The 17,159-nt window shown below is 29.7% G+C and overlaps 1 protein-coding gene across 1 annotated transcript in view; it reads left to right on the forward strand.

Moving 5' to 3' along the window:
* The window catches only part of LOC123291706 (SH3 and multiple ankyrin repeat domains protein 3), a 99,587-nt gene that overhangs the window by 19,765 nt on the left and 62,663 nt on the right, over nucleotides 1–17,159 (forward strand). The window contains exon 2 of the mRNA XM_044872095.1: nucleotides 12,504–12,552. The gene's annotated coding sequence lies outside the window, so the exon portion shown is untranslated. The remainder of the gene's footprint in view (nucleotides 1–12,503; nucleotides 12,553–17,159) is intronic.

A 17,159-nucleotide genomic window follows, 5' to 3' on the forward strand; every position in this document is an offset into this window, starting at 1 on the left:
CACAAGTATGTTCCTTCCTCCTTCCAAGATTGGCTTTTTTAAGATATCCTCTTTGAGGAGCAACTTGAAGTTCGCAAATGGAACTCCCGGATATTCATTAATGCTTGTGTCCGGCAGCATTGTGCGATTTCTAGCAAGCTCGTCGGCTTCACAAATTCCAGGGACGTCTCATTTACGTCGCCAGCTCATTTAAGCACGCACAGCAGTCCTGTGCTACCTTTGAGGTTAGATAGACTGAGCTGAAGAATTTAAGGATTGCTTGGCTGTCGGTGAAGATTGTAATGTCCCTTCACCTAAGGGTGTTCAGTCTTACATACCTGATGAATAGCCATCACTTCCGCTTGATACACGCGATACATTAGTTCAGGGGCATATCGTATTTTTATAACTTCAGGGGCATATCGTATTTATATTATATAAATACTAGCGTCCAACCGAAACTGGAATTTCTACCGAAACCGAATCTTCGATATCTGTCTCAGTTTCAAAAAAATTTATTATTCACTGATGTTTGGCTTATTTATTACTCTTATAAAGACAGTTAACACGTATTAAATCACATAAAAAACAATAATTGAAGTATCTGAAAAATAAATATTTAATTATTTTATATTACTGCGTCTTCACACAGTTAAAATCAAGAAACAAGTATCTGAAGATCGCACAAAATTAAATGATAGTGATAGCAGGCAGTTGTTTCAGTGTTTGGGTGGTTAAAATTAGTAAAACCAAATTCAAGAACGCAGGCACAACACAACACATAGTCACAATAAAATTACACCGGACTAGCCGGCATACTCAGCAGACACAATCTCACTCAAAGTTAGCCGAATGACGCGCGATAATTCACAAACGCAAAGTCTCGGTGTGGCCTAAAGTTCGGCAGATTTTCTCCCGAAACCGATGCCGAAAATAGATCAAGCAAAAATCGCTACTTTGGAAAAATCGATAAAAGCTTACTTATTTTTCTCACTTAAATAATACCGAAATAATATAACCCAATTACAATTTTATAAGTCTATGACATGTTGTGCTGTAGGTAGAATACATTTTCATGAGGTTTTAGGGGAAAACTTTATAATACTTGATACGTTTTCATTAGGGAATCGTGTTTGTATGTATGTATCTATGTTGTATAGTGGTTTATTGATATATAAGGGTTGATTTAAAATTATTTTCTTTTTTAAACTTTATCACAACATAGTACAAATATAATTTGTTCAACGCAGGTTTATACAAATCGTTACAAACATAGCACACAATTTCATCAAATCTTGGTATTCTATTTGTATATTAATCTAATAAGGGATGTGCATTTGTTATTTATTTATTCAAATCAAAGTTCATAATAAATTGCAAACACGCTTAACTCCAATAAACTTTATAAATTAATTTTTTATCTATATAAAAAAAAAATTTGTTTGCTAACGCGATTTTCGAGAAACGTGGTGCTAGCTAGCCACTTCAATAACTCGAAACCTATTTATCGTAGAGTAAATAAAAAAACGTACGATAATTTCTTAGGCGAGTTACTCAAAGTGACTTTAATTTTAGACATCAAAAGAGCTTTCAAAACTGAGATGTAGATTCTACTTCCCAGGGCCTCCACCATCATAAAAATCAAAACGGAAACTAGTAGCGTATTTATATTCTACCTTGGATCATTTTGCAGAAGTCGCTAATCAAAAATTTAAGACTTTAGTTAGCTAGTCACGCGTTTTTCGGAAACCGCATTAGAAAAACTTTTTTTGTATAGGATTATCTATATAAATTTTGCTGCGTGTTGATGAATTATACCTATGTTAAACCCACTCATGGAGAAGTCGTAGGAGTGAATTTTAGTTTGCAAATATTGCGAATCGAAGTTTTTGTTATGTCATTTACAGGAGTCATCGAATTATTAAACCAATTTCGTTAAATCGGTGTTAAAAAAAAAAAAAAAAAAAGTACCTTTTCTCTAATATTAAGCTAAAAGTTAGGTCGTTTTCAAGGTATTATACAAAAGTTAAAAAAAAACTATTTTTACTTTCTGGTTCTAAACAGAAATACATTTAGAATGAGTTTAAAATTAACAAAGGTTGATAAAATAAAAAAATTCGACGATTTTTCGAGAAACTTTGGTATTTTATTATTGGTTATTTGCTTCTTTATACTAGATAAACTAATAATATGAATAATTACAAGTCACGATTTCCACAAAATCAAATTCACCCGGTATCTTTTAAAAGTTCGAGCAAGGTAGCAACTTTCAGTAAAAAACCTGATTTTTTAAAAATTTTAAGGGGACTATATATAGGTGACGAGATTTCAGCAAAATTGCTAAACTAATATAATAAATTCAGAGAACCAATTCGTGTTTTTTTCAGTGACTTTTGTAGTATTTTCAATTTTGGTAATTACCTGCGAGCATCACTGTCTCCATACAACTAACAAGTTTATGTAACCAACCTTTATTCATTACATTTATTTTACGGCTAGAAGTTATTATAGAATTTTACCCTTTTTGAAAATAAAATTCAATGTATTATACTTAAAACAACAAAATTATTAAATTTTACCACTCATATAAATGCATTCGCTTTCATTACTATGATTATGAAGAGTAAATGAAGGGTGTGAATTCACATTTTTACTATTATTGAATTTACGGTAATTCATCTTCTACCTCGTGTGCTATTTACGATCGACGAATTTGGTTAATGTTCAAATTTTTATCCAAAGCACATAAAGATTGCTTAAGGTAGTACCAGCATGAAATCACTTTCCGACAGATTTGGCCGAATTTTTTTTCTCGGGTTTATAATAGCTTTATTTATGAATTCCTAAAATTTCATAATTTTTGACCGTTTAGATCGCGAGATATTTAAAGACAAAGTTCGCGATTTTGAGGGTCATGTCCCATTTAAAGCATGTAAAATGTCCGGTCTCTCCAACTATTTTTTATGATATTATTATATATTGAAGAAAAAGTAGAAAAAAATGTTTATACAATACAATTCTAAAAAAAAAAATTTAGAAATTAATTTTCACTTTCGAGATATTAATTTTGACATAAATTGATCGAAATTGGGACGTTGGCATAATTATTTCCCATTTTAAACGGTCAAAATTTCTGAAACTTTGGGAATTAATAGTAAGCATTATTAAATTCTTAAATTTAATTTTTCGTTAAATTCTGTCGAAAAAAAAATTGTACCATTGCTTTAACATAGAAACTGCAAATACCATGCTGGAACATCGTTAATAGAAAAGTCGCTTTTTTTTTGCCTCAAATCCCTATATATTATTAATGTGAAAGTGAGCATGTTTGCTTGTTTGTTTGTTTATTTGTTACGCTTTCATTCTTAAACTAGCGAATGGTTTTTAATGAAACTGTACAGCAATATAGCTGATCTATCAGAATAACACATGAACTATACTTTATAAAGATATATTTCAAAAAAAAATTATAAAATTAAATTTAATTTGTCATTTACCATTTTTTGAATTTTTATAGAAATTTTTAATTTATGATTCAAAATGATGATTATATATGAAGCAGATGTATGATCATCATTTTGAACCATAAATTAAAGAATTCTGTAAAAATTTAAAATAGTAAATGTCAAACAAATCATGGCGAACTATTCTGATATACTCAATGAATTATGACTATTTTCCATTAAAAAAAAATTGAAAACTGTGTATATCAAGAGAGGGTGGAGGCTATAAAGCGGTGGTTTTTACTTTTAAATCCAGTGAAGCGGGCGGGTATCAATCTAGTTTATATAAAAAATGAAAAAACAATTCATCTAAAGGTCATTTAAATAATTTAAAAAAAATTATAATTTCATTTTTTTAATAGTTATGAGTTATATTTTTGAATAAATATAACGGTAGTGACGTATTAACCCTCGTTAAGGGTGTGAGCCAATCGGTTTCTATGGAAATTTGCGTTATAACATAGTGAAAGCCAGGCGAGAAACAATACATTTATCAAATCTTATATATTATTACTCTAGCAAGTTTTTTTCTGTCCTACCCTTATCTTCTTTATTCCTTTATCGTATTAAAATGAACCGTTTAGGAAAAAACACGCTAGACAAATAATTTGAATGATAGGTATATCTTTCGTCGTAAATCTAAGGTAAAAACTATGAGTGATTACCCGTCATATTCGATCGAATTCGATTAAAAAATGAATAAAATAATAATTATATGATGTGTATATCTATTTATACGCCATAATCAGCCAATCCCATGAAATTATGTGCAGTCTAATTTCCACCTGTTTTTTACCATGGTCTGGGTACATGTAAATTAGGTACTTTGCGAATGAGACTATCCCAGGACAACAGGCACTAATATTTGGAAACATAAACACAATTCATTATGAGTAAATATACTTAGGCAATGGCCAAATTCGTTTATTGAGAATAACATGCAGAAGTGAGTGAGAAAGGTGTTTGGTCATAAAATGTTATTATACATATCGTGTTAATTCTAATAAAACCATATATGGGTTTAGCTACTGTTTTACTGTTGCCCATCATCCTTTATTCCCTTATATAGATTATATTAATTAGGGGATTTCCGAGTCATTTGAATATAAAAGTAGTAAAAAAGGTTCTTCGTTAAACACCAAAAATTTTTAATTCTTCCAACTAAGATATCAAATATATATATAAGCAATAGTAGGTAAATAAATATAATAAATTTCCTAATGGCAACGGCTTCGTTTAATATTGTTTTTTTTCTTCGAAAATTGAATAAAATGACTTAATTATTACCTGATTGAAATGTGTTTCCAAGGATGATTCTATTCACTTAAAGTGTTATTCTATCTCTTACAGTTTAGGCTCTTAATTGGTTATTAAAGAAACTCGAAGAACTAGATCCAATCTAGCGTCAGAAGATGATGTCCTCTATCATAATCAGCAGCATGATTGATGAATTACAAAACGAGATATTAAAATGGCCCAGTCAGTATATAAAAATTATCCTGTACAAATTATTTTTACCTACAGGTTCATCCACATGATTTATAACGTATTCTCTTTAGTTTTTAGCGGCCATTTTTACCCGATACCTTTCGTCGATTTGAACATCTAAACACATTTGTCTTTAAAATCTCTTTCTCCTTACAATAGCATTATACTGGTCAAATGCGGTCGGTTATTACAGGTATTCTTAAGAGTTTCAGTATAGATAAAAGAATTTTGAGCAGATCAAAATCAGATTTTAAGATTATAGAGATACGACTTCAATCTTATATTTTGTTTAAACATAGATAAATTTTGCAATGCATAGATAGGTTAGGTTAGGTCATATTGGCTGTCCAAGAAAGATATACTTAGGCTATAGAGCCCATTGTGATACTATATGTGTTTTACCACCTTTTCGCTGATAATTTCAATTACCAGCTCCTCAATTTCAGAGGCTGAATACACCTGCTTCATGCATATACCTTCCACTACTCCAGCCCATCACAAGCATTAATTAAATTTATTTTTGCGACGACGGGAATCGAACCCGCTGCTCTAAGCATACCGCGGACGAAATTGTTTACGCCTTGAAAAGTGAAGGATACCGATTTTTAAGATAGTGCTCTCTCTAAGTGTTTAGCTATTACAAAAACATATAGAATAAAAAGTAGCTAAAATGTTTTAAAATAATATTTGTATATATGAAAAACATTTCTTTACAAATAAATATAATAAAATAAAAAAAAATATGTTATACAAATGAAATTTACAAATAAATGGAGTTATATTTACGTCATGTATATAATGTATGGTGTATTGTACCCTCAGGAAAAACGTAGAGTTAGTGATACTCCCGTTCGACGAATCTCTCCACTCGTCGAGGTTGCCTAGCGACCAACGCTGTTATACATATAATCATATACCTACCATTTATTTATTAACCGACATCAAACAAAAAAGGAGGACTTTATCAATTCGACTGTATTTTTTTTTATGTTTGTTTCCTCAGAACTTTCGACTGAGTGAACCGATTTTGATTTTCTATTTGAAAGCTAGTGCTTACCGTGTGGTCCTATTTCAATTTGGTCCGGTTCGGACAATGACATCCATGAAAAAACCATATAAATCTGAAATTTTCATTGAGTATGTGCGCGACAAATGAATGAATAATTGAATATCAAGCCAACCGATTTCAATGATTCTTTTTTTAGTGGCAATTTAGTTAGTGTATTTTAGATTCACTAAAAGTAAAAAAAATAACAAAACTTGAAAAGAAAAACTATTCCAAAACAAATGAATATGCACTAAAAAGTAAAAAATAACTGCATATTCTTCTAAATAACAAACAATAATCAAAATATTTTTTAGAATTCTTCTAAGTAAAATGAAATAGAAAGTATTAGACTACTTAAAAATCAATCAAATTATTACAATAATACAGGGGCTTCTTAAACTATGGGTCGCGACCCCATTTGGGGTCGCGTAGCAAAATTCTGGGGTCGCGAGAGGTAAGAATACAATTTAACAGAAAATGTTTTTTAACTTGTAAAATTATTGTTATAAAGATAAAATAACAATTATCGTAGATAAATATATCATAAAATCTTCTAGTTCGGAAAGATTGTTTGTACCTGCATTTCTATTAAGAGTATTATAATAACTTGAATAACATTTACTATGAATTATGAAATGTTATTGGAATTAATAAAAAATATAAATTTATTTTTGTCAATCTCTAAAAGCCGAAATAATCCCGAGAAATAATTATCAACAAAATTTCTAGGTATTAATGCTGAAGAAACAGCTTTAACACATATTAAATCCCAATATCGTTCAGCGATAAAAAATGTTGAAGAGGTTTTACGTCCAGCAGTTTCAAACATTCCACCAAGATTTGATTTGTTATGCAATAAAAAACAGGCACATCCATCTCATTAAATTTTTAACTTTAATTTAATACTTACCATGCATGTACTTGAATATATTTCAGAGAACTAAGAAGGTCAGAATCCACTTTTATTTTTTAAACTATAATAAATACAATTTTATAATTTTTTGTGCAATTTTTAATTTTAGATTTTTGAATGTTTCAAAACGAATTCTAAACTTATATATTTTTATATGTATATGTATATTGTTACCTAATAAATAAATCATCAAAAAATATTAATTTATTTTTCTTTTATATTTGTATGGGGTCGTCAAGAAACTGGCAATCATAAATGGGGTCGTGAATTACAAAAGTTTAAGAAGCCCTGCAATAATATAATGTAGTTACAATTCTTGTTATTTTTGGAGTCGGTGTCAGCCAAGGAAACAACTGTGACAGAACAGTTTGCTACATTAACTTGGCTGACACCGACTACAAAAATATCAATAATTGTAACTACATTATACTATCGTAATAATTTGATTGACTGAGAATTCTAAAAAATATTTTGATTATTGTTTGTTATTCAGAAGAATACGCAGTTATTTTTTACTTTTTAGTGCATATTAATTTGTTTTGGAATAGTTGTTCTTTTGAAGTCGGTTTTTTTTTTGTTAAAAGTTTTTTTGTATGTATAGAGATATGAGTGAGTGGGTTATATTCTAGACATTCTATATTCTACACCAATAAAATTAGAGACGTCCTTGGATTATGCTCCTTAACAATAAAGACGACGGGTCACGTCTTTATTTAAAACGAAAAAAAATTATTATTTATCTTTTCGAAATTTTTATGTGTATATCGATTAGATTCAATTTTAGAAGTATGAATAGCCTCATAATTATTTAGTAAAGTTCAATTTATATTTTGTGATAGAAAAATCCTTTCAGAAAACAATCTCAGTGTAGCCAATATAATTCAGCCACTGCAGGCTCTAATTCATATGATGAAAATGACATTTTTCGAGCTTTTCTGTTAATTTGACTTTATTTTGAGTCGATTGGTGAAAATTCCAGCTTTCTAGCATGTATAGAACAGAAAATCATTATTTTTGAGTGGTTTTTCGCGCGCACTCTCAAGTACTTAAACAAGAAACAATTAACAATCAAGCACTTAAAATGCAATAAGACCAAAAACTTTTGCGGGATGCTGTTGAGTAAGCTTTAAACTACAAACATGAAATTGTTATTTTGTCGCTTAATTAATTTTTTAGAAAACTAGGATGGTCCACTAAATTGAAACTAAGTAAGCGGGCTGCAAGGAGACGCAATTATATTTATCTCCGTACGATCGTCGTTTAAAATTTCAGTGGCAGTCGCTCAAAGGAACATAGCTTCAAACGAAGTACAAAAAAGTATTATAATATTTTTTTGGTAAAACTTTGATACAGCTGTTATTTTAGAATCTGCTTACCAAACACACTTTAGACGTTTTAAAGTTAAACATCAATAATAACTTATTCAGATCAATAATCAAAATCTTAAGATGATTGAAAAAGAATGTAAGGCTAACGCGCGATTTACCGCGAGCTATTAACAACTACACCATTCTAGATAAAAATCATAAAACAAATACCGTATATATAATATTCACAAACGTTTGTCCGTCTGTCGTAGTTAAGTGTCGACATTCAGGATCTTTCTATAGGGAGTAAAACAAACGCATGAATCCACAGCAATAATAGTAACATAACTACCAGAGCAGCATATAGTTGGTCGTTTTATTATCTTCACGGTCGACATGAATGAAGTTTTATTTTTATTTTTTTGTTTGCAATATCATTACAATTCGTAGCACGTTTTTAATACTTATATAAATTTATATAGACGATGATATTGTGACCGACCGAAACGACAAACAATATAATGGAAAATGAGATACGAAATACTTTTTATTGTATGGAGAGCGCAGGGTGGGTTGACAAACAAATGAAACTAGATATCAAGATATCATGTGGGAGGTAGATACGTTGTGTTTGATTTGAATATTAAATATCATTATTTTTAATATAAAATGTCTTTGAATCTAATTGATTTAGTATTTTTACAAAAAGATTAATAATATCGATTTTTTACTTTTATGAAGAGAAGTAACAATATTGAGACAGGGGAGTCAAAGTACCGTTAATAATTAACGAGTTAAAGTATGTTTTACTGGCACAACTCTGAGAGAAGATTGTTGAGCATTGAACCAAGCTTTGAAACCAAGACTGATCTTGTTTTGAATTACCATAGGGTCACGCTGGAATCATGTTTAATGTTTACTGGGATCGATCTTTAAGATAGCTAGATGAGTTTGCTACATTTAACGAGTTTGCTACAACCGCGTTACGAAGGAACTTGTGTATGTCTTTCCTGTAAGCTGATTGCCATTACTCTCCCTGCCGGTTTTCTACTACCAGTCTCAGCCAATACAAGAGCACAAACCATTAATTTATTATATGCCTGGCAAACCAAGACTTGATTTTTTAGCCTTGACCAAGAGTTGGACAAACAAGAGTAGGACAAGTCAAGATTTAAATTACTAGTCTTGGTAATGCAAGGCTTTCCCTATGCTGGTCCAACATCGATTTCACAAAGCTTTGCATTTTTTTTATGAGACTTCGCGTAGGCGTAGATTAATCCAAGAACACTGTACAAAGGTGTGGCTAGAGGTCTGAAAGAGGCGTGCTGAAGTAAAGAACCTAGAAATTTTTTATTACACCGGCAGTTTTGACTGAGCTTTACCAAATCACCCGTTTTCTAGAAGGATCACACTATTATAACACTTAATCAAATAATATCCGTACCGTACATGAGTTTTTTTGGTGGCGTTTTCCATCGTAACGATACACTACTTTACTAATAAAATTGTATTGATTGAGATATAAATTTTATGCATTTTATATGTGAGTTACATTGAAAATTTATTATTATTTATTAATAAAAAATTTAATATTTTATTACTTGAGACATTCTTTTCTTGCTCCTGTGGTGTGTATCCTATTTTTCTCTCCGACGGAGGTGGAAATGGTGGTGCAATTTCGTTTTACACAGTGGAAAGAAAGTTGACACTTTCTGCACGCAGGTGAGAAAGTATTATTTATGCAATTTCCAATCTTATTTTCACAATGTCTTATGCAACAATGTTTAATTAATTGTTATTCTTCAATAATTTTAATTTATCACTACTATACTATTTACTTGTAAAGAATTTAAAATTAGTCATAACGTCCATTATCGCCAAAATTATCCACTGGAAGCGCTGGTGTCGATTTGATTGGTCCTATCATGACTACGCACCCAACGGATAAGTTTTCATAATTATTTCATATTTGTTCAATTTAAATCTAACTATCCAAAATTATTTGAATATAAAACTGTTTAGACTAATTATTTCGAAGTGAACGCGTAAAATAACTGTTTTTTAAATATTGCTGATCAACTTTTGATTTAAGTTTTTTTTTTTTGTACGTCGCATTTATTAAAAATGGGAGAAGTAATAAAATATATATATGTCACCAATTTTAATTAATAAGTGTGAAATTTTTATTAATATTAATATATTCCTATAAATTGTTTACAATATTATATTAACAGTATATATATAATAATATATTAAAGTGCTCGTATCCGTTTCCGTTTAAGTAATTCCTCATACTCATTTATTCTGTATCTCTTTCTATTGGACCAATATTCTGTCAAATTATATAATATAAACATATGCATGCACGTATGTTAGCTATATATGTATAAATAGTGTAGGATACGCATTCTAAACTCCAGCCAATTAAATATTATAAAATTTAATTTAGTTTAATTAAATGTAATATAAATGTACCGATATATTAAGTATGTATAAATCACTAATGACCACCACTAAACATGCACTACACGGCAAAAATAAAGCACATAAAGATAGTTAATAATACGAGGAGATTAAACTGAGCCGACACTATTGAACTGATGATATAAGAACTGGCAAATGGAAGCAAAGACCACCGCGTTACAGGTAGTCATAGGGACTGCTGATAGAAGTGAAAACTTAGAACTTTTAGTATAAAAATTTGAAATTTCTTAATATTTGAATTAAAATTATCAAAATCAATCTGGTTTTCACATCTCCGAGCAACAATTATATGCATGTTTATATGATTTTTTATTACTTAAATATATTACGGGCTGTATAAGATTATGACAAAATATAAATATAATTCAATTGATATAACAATTAATATACAATCATATGATTTGTGGATAGTATTTGTATTTACATAAATTTCAATGTACTTGTTATATACGCAGCACTAATATTACACAATACGTCAGCTACAGATATACTGCTATAAGCATGTTGACTCGCGCACAGCATATCGATAACGCGAACCCATAACATTTTCCCCTACCAAAAAGTACCCAACGTCGCTAAGGAAGTTTTCACTTCAAAAATTTTGCTAAGAATGCGCAGTTTCTGCGAGTTGAAGTTTTATGTTCATATTTTAAATTAGTTTTGATTTTATCATTCAAATATGAAAAACATCGTAAATTGTAAAATAATCATTTTCTATTTACAATCATTATCTTCGAATATGACAGAAATAATTCAAATAATACCATAATGACCTATATATTTTTTAATAAACCATGTGACCCACATTAAAGTTATACCTATGTATGTATCTCTGAATCGTTTTATAAAACCATTCTAAAGTGTATAAAATACAAATGCTTTGAAATGCAAGTTAAATGTAGAAAGGCAAATAAAAATAGTGTCATGCATAAGTGTATTCTGATTGCAACCGTCTTCAATTCAAATATCTTAAGATAAGAAATGCTCTAAGTATGTACTAAGATAAAAAAGTATTATGTACACGGTGAATTTTATTATGTTTATTATTATGAATATTAACAAAGACCATTTTTTATTTGATTTGCAAATGCATTTTATAAATTTATTTGAAGGAGGTATTTTAATTTTTCATAATATTTTCTTTATGACACACAAGCTTTTATTTTTGACTAACTGACTTCGTACCGCCTAACAGACGATTCTTTTTTTTTAAATACTTCTGCTATTTGGCACTCCGGGCCAGCTAGTAAGATAAAAAAAAATTATTATGTCAACAACAACATTTCAATTGACATTTTACCACAGACAATTTACATTTTACCATAGACAATTTGTTTTTGAGTAATGTTACAATAGTATAAATATTGATAAATATTGACATTAATATTTATACGATACAAACGTTACTCAATTTTTTTGATTTCCCGGAACCCCTCTACTAACACTTAAACTTTATGGTATGGTATTAAAGTTCAAATTGATTTTTAATTATTATTATGAATCTTCTGTATAAGAATATAGAAAGTGTTGTTTTTAGACTTTTCAGGCAATTTTTTAAATTTTGCTCTCAATAAGAACCATCCTCGTACTTCAGCTGCTCTCGAGAAATTGGTTTAGCTGCTCTCGAGATTTGCGCTTAGCAACACATTCAGCGATTCATGTTTATAGCATAAAGCAGTCGCACAACATAAGCTGGTACCATTAAACTTTTTCACTTTTTGTCATAATCTCATCTAAAGTATTAATTATTTATTAATAAATAAAATTATTACTTGTTTCAGATTTACACCATTTCTCGATCACGACCAAAATTTAAGACACCATTTTAAGGTAAGAAGTACTCAAATTTAATACTTGCCGTTCACAGTGTGTTAATCCGCGTGACCCTTTTTGTTCAATATTTAACACATACTTAACCCTCCGAGAGTGACTTCCTTTCGGTGAGTCTACCAAACTTTCTCTCTACGACTTTCTTCGAAAGTGAAACTATCGAGAAAAGGCAAGGTTGATAGGACCCTTAAGGTTTGCATAAGTTTCTTACTCGACACTTGGTCATAACGACACACTTCATATCAATAATAACAAAATTAAATTTGATATTATTTCAAAATCACCAATCCCAAATCGCTTCCTCTCAATACATCAATTATAGGATATGGAAGTGATAATATAAGTAATTTAAAATAATTATTAGTTATTATTTTCATATCACAACTACACCTACTATTGAATGTAGTTCATACAAACATTATCAAGTATTGAAAACACGGAAAAAGAGCATGTTGTATTGGGGGAGTCGAATAAAATACATATAAGAAGGGAAGAGAATAATATGTAAGGAGTGAGGCTTGTATTGTTATTGTAATTAGTAGGAATGATATAGCTTTTAATAAATGAATGTACAGAGAGATAATTACAGACTAATAAGAGTCTAATAAAAATTAAGTCTTTGTTGATCTTAATTTCAAAGGCTGTGATACCAAATATTTCATCAAACATGCTTTTCAAACACTTAAACCGTTTGCCAAACAAGTTATCAAATATCAAAAACTTCCTTCAAACAAAGGACTCTGCAATAATACATAGGAAAATGGCTTTCAGTGAAACTTTTTCTAACCCCCGCTAAAGTGTTATTTTGGGTCATTCTGACCAAAAGCTCTCACAACGACAACAATTTTTGACGAGTAATTTTCGAGCTACTGGCGATCAAAGCTACGAATATAGGAAAATGACTCGGTGAAATTTTTTCAAACCACCCCCAAAATATTCTTCAGATCGTTCTGATCAAAAACTCTCATGGCCACAAAATGAGTAGTTTTCGAGCTAGAAAACTTTGTTTTTGTTTTTTTCAAAATTTTTCCAAAAGGCTTACTAGTTGGAGCTACCTACAAATCTCTACCTCTCTTTTATAGTTTTGGAGAAAATACACACCAATGTTTTGCTCTAATTTGCTCAATCACTGGAAAACAATCACGTTTATGAAAAATTATTTCAATCAAAAGTTCTTCAGCTTTTTTATAAGGAATTTTTTTATATTTAAACTGTTGTTCTAACTCTAACGGTTTACAAGATGAGGCCTACAGATCCAAGACTTAATTGGCCTATATTGCTCGTTTAGGATCTCAAACTCACTTTTACGACGTGAGCAAGCTTTAAAAATACCAGCTTGATTATCATATAACAGATATTCATATATCCGATGGCTTACTTGCTTATGGCGTTATTTCGGGGTCCTTTTCTTCAAATCCTATCATTGATTTCCTCGATGTTTAAAAAAAACAACCAATGATCCCAGAGTTTGGCTTCGGAATGACTCATTTCATCCAACCTGTTATCTACAGTAATTCTACGAAATATATAATTCTTTATCATGTTTTATAAAATCAAATCTTCGAAATCACACGTTATTATTTTCAATGCCTGAATAATATATTACTTTGACAATAATTCTATATTTCAAAATCATTCGATTTATAAATGTTATGTCAAGGTTAGTTCTAATTGCATTTGATTAATGATTTATTATTATTTTGTAGCTATCATTGATGATCGATGTGATCATTTAACCTATCGGAACTAAATTTATTTTAAATTTGTCTTCTCATTTCATTCATATTAAAAGCATTAGGCTGGGAATACACATGTCATACAGGATACACATTTTTTTTCAAGTAAGAAAGCTGTTATAAACTCGAATGTTTTATGTTTTTTTAACCCCCGAACTATAAAAAAGGTTGTTATAAGTTTGCCGCTATGTGTGTGTGTCTGTGTGTTTGTCTGTCTGTGGCATCGTAACGCCTAAACGGATGAACCGATTTTAATTTTGGTTTCATTTGAAAGTTAATTTAACGGATATTGTTCTTAGTTTCACGTGCGACCTTAAAGTTCCGTTCTCGAAAAAACTAAAAAATTGGCGACGTTCTTCAAAATCGATTCAGTTTGGAAATGGCATGACGTATAATTTTAACATATAATTAATTACTATGGAATTGAATAGTCAAATAAACATGGCTCAATTCATTTCGAAAAGTGAAATGGTAAAATAATTAGGTTATTCAAAACAATAATTCAAAAGAACAAAGTCAACTCTAAGTATCCTTTTCATCTCATCTGATGTCCTTGGCCACCACTTTGATATTGATTAAAGAAGGAGTGTTATAAGTTTAAAGTGTTTATCTGTGCGTCTGTGTGTTTCAAAGTGACATCGTAACCCTTAAACGTTCGAACCGACTAGATTGAGAACATTTTATAGCTAAGTTTCCAAAAAGCGGCTTAAAAAAAATAAATCGCATTTGTCGGGGGTTTTTAAATTTTGTAAATTTCACTTGTTATATAACATAAAATTCCGTTATTTACATAACCCTCAAAAGTTTTTTCGAGTGTATGTATATGTATTACAGTAAGTTGTATGCCTGGTTATATTTGATCGGTTTATCGAAAACCGTCTCCATCTTCTTTCAGGAAAATTTAATATGTAGGCAAGAGGATGCTATTATACTTATTCTGGAGATGATAATGGATGATTTTTGCGTCTCATTCTTTATTATTTTTGACAGTATTTATGTAAAAATAAAATTATATATAATTTCAGAAATCCGTTTCATGTCATAAATGTTTTTATAAATTTTTTCCAAACCTTTAACGGAAGCACTTAATTTGTTACATTCATGTATGTTTATACGTGTATATGCTTCTTTTTTTGTTATCATGCCAATCAAATGTGCCGTTTCTAAAGAAATATTATTTTTACTTTTCTCTATTTCCTTCAATAAAAATGGTAGAACATTTTTCAAAAACTTGTTAAAAAGATGAATAAGAGATAATTATCCTACATTTCGTAGATCTTACAACACTAGATTGGGGAAAACTTTTTTTTGCGTTTACTGTATTAGTTTGTTTAAACTACGTTAAGCTAGCTACCAACGCCTCAACTCATAATATTTCATAATTTTTGTTTATTTTTAACCAAAAATTGATTTATCTTTTGTGTACAAAATGTAAACGCATTTACTATATTGTAACAGCACTAAAAATCTAAAATCCACAAAATTTGAACAACTTTTTTCTATGCACGAATATTTATTGCTAATCGCAGGGGATAAAAATCTCTACAAAGTTCGTCTGAAACCTTGTTTTTTATTCGTGTTTAAGTGTTTTTGAAATAGAAGGCGCAGAAGATGGAGCGCTCAGCTATACGTACCTTATTGCATTAAATATCTAAGAACACTGACATGTGTCAAAGTTTTTTTTGACCCTATGTGACTTTTGATACATTCATACTATCAAAATAAATGTTTGTGCAAATATTCAGCTGATTCCGTTAGATTCCGAGGTGAAACCCTAAGATGATTGGACTACTACTCTACTATTCTACTACTATTCTAACAAATAGTACTTATAGTGTTTCAGTGTAACAATTGAACCTGTATTGTACATAAAAGGGAAATTGTAATGCTGCAATTTTCTTGCAGTATATCTAGAAATTGAATAAACTTTTAAAATAGAAAAATTATTTGCTTCTTTTACTTTTTTCGAAATTCTAAAAGTAAACAAACACAAAGTATAAGAGATGAAGTTATATTTGGCTTTATGTTCAATTCTTTTGGTATATTCAACTTTTTATTACTATTTTCATACTTAAAAACTATTTCCTCAAGTGAATATTTTACCGATAAAAATTTTCACATTTTTCAAAAACGGGAACAACAAACCGTTATTGTTATTATATTCCCAAGAGAAATGTTTTTATTGTACTAATTTTTTTTTTAAAATAACACTTTTAACAAAAATAACATTTGTTTAAAAAATAAAACTATTTTAAAAGTCCCTATTTTTTTTATTCGTATTAAACTCAAGCTTATTTAAAAGAAAAAGTGGATAATTTCCTTTGTCAATAAATGTGTGTAAAAATAACCCTTTGTGTATAAATGTTTGTCATAAAAAGAGTATGACCACAATACGACAAAAAAACACTTTTTAAAGTACAAGGTGTAACAGACATAACACGTAACTATACTGACTATTGAGACAACATTTTTACTAAAAAACAAGGATTTGAGTACAAAAAATGCTCAGCTTATTTCGCTAGCTTCCAAGGTTGACGAAGTCCATTTTTTTAATTATTTGTAGGATGATCGGGTTAGAAAATATGTTCTTAACATGGTAGCAAGCAAATATTTTCTAGTAAAGTAAAGAATGAATCTCACCTTTAATGAGTGTGCTTAGAAAATTTTCTATTTTTGGATTTCAATAAAAATTTTCATCGATCCCAGGAGAAATTAAGAGAATATTCTTATAGCTGTGATATTGATCGATTTTTACTTACAAAGTGATTTTTATTTAAAACTATTAACGAATGTGAAAGTAGAAAATATGATGATTCTGAATTGAATACAAACAACGTATAAATGTAACCTTCCAAAATACAATGACGATAT

The sequence above is a fragment of the Chrysoperla carnea genome, chromosome 2 (genome assembly GCF_905475395.1).
Source record: "Chrysoperla carnea chromosome 2, inChrCarn1.1, whole genome shotgun sequence".
Lineage (NCBI taxonomy): Eukaryota > Metazoa > Arthropoda > Insecta > Neuroptera > Chrysopidae > Chrysoperla > Chrysoperla carnea.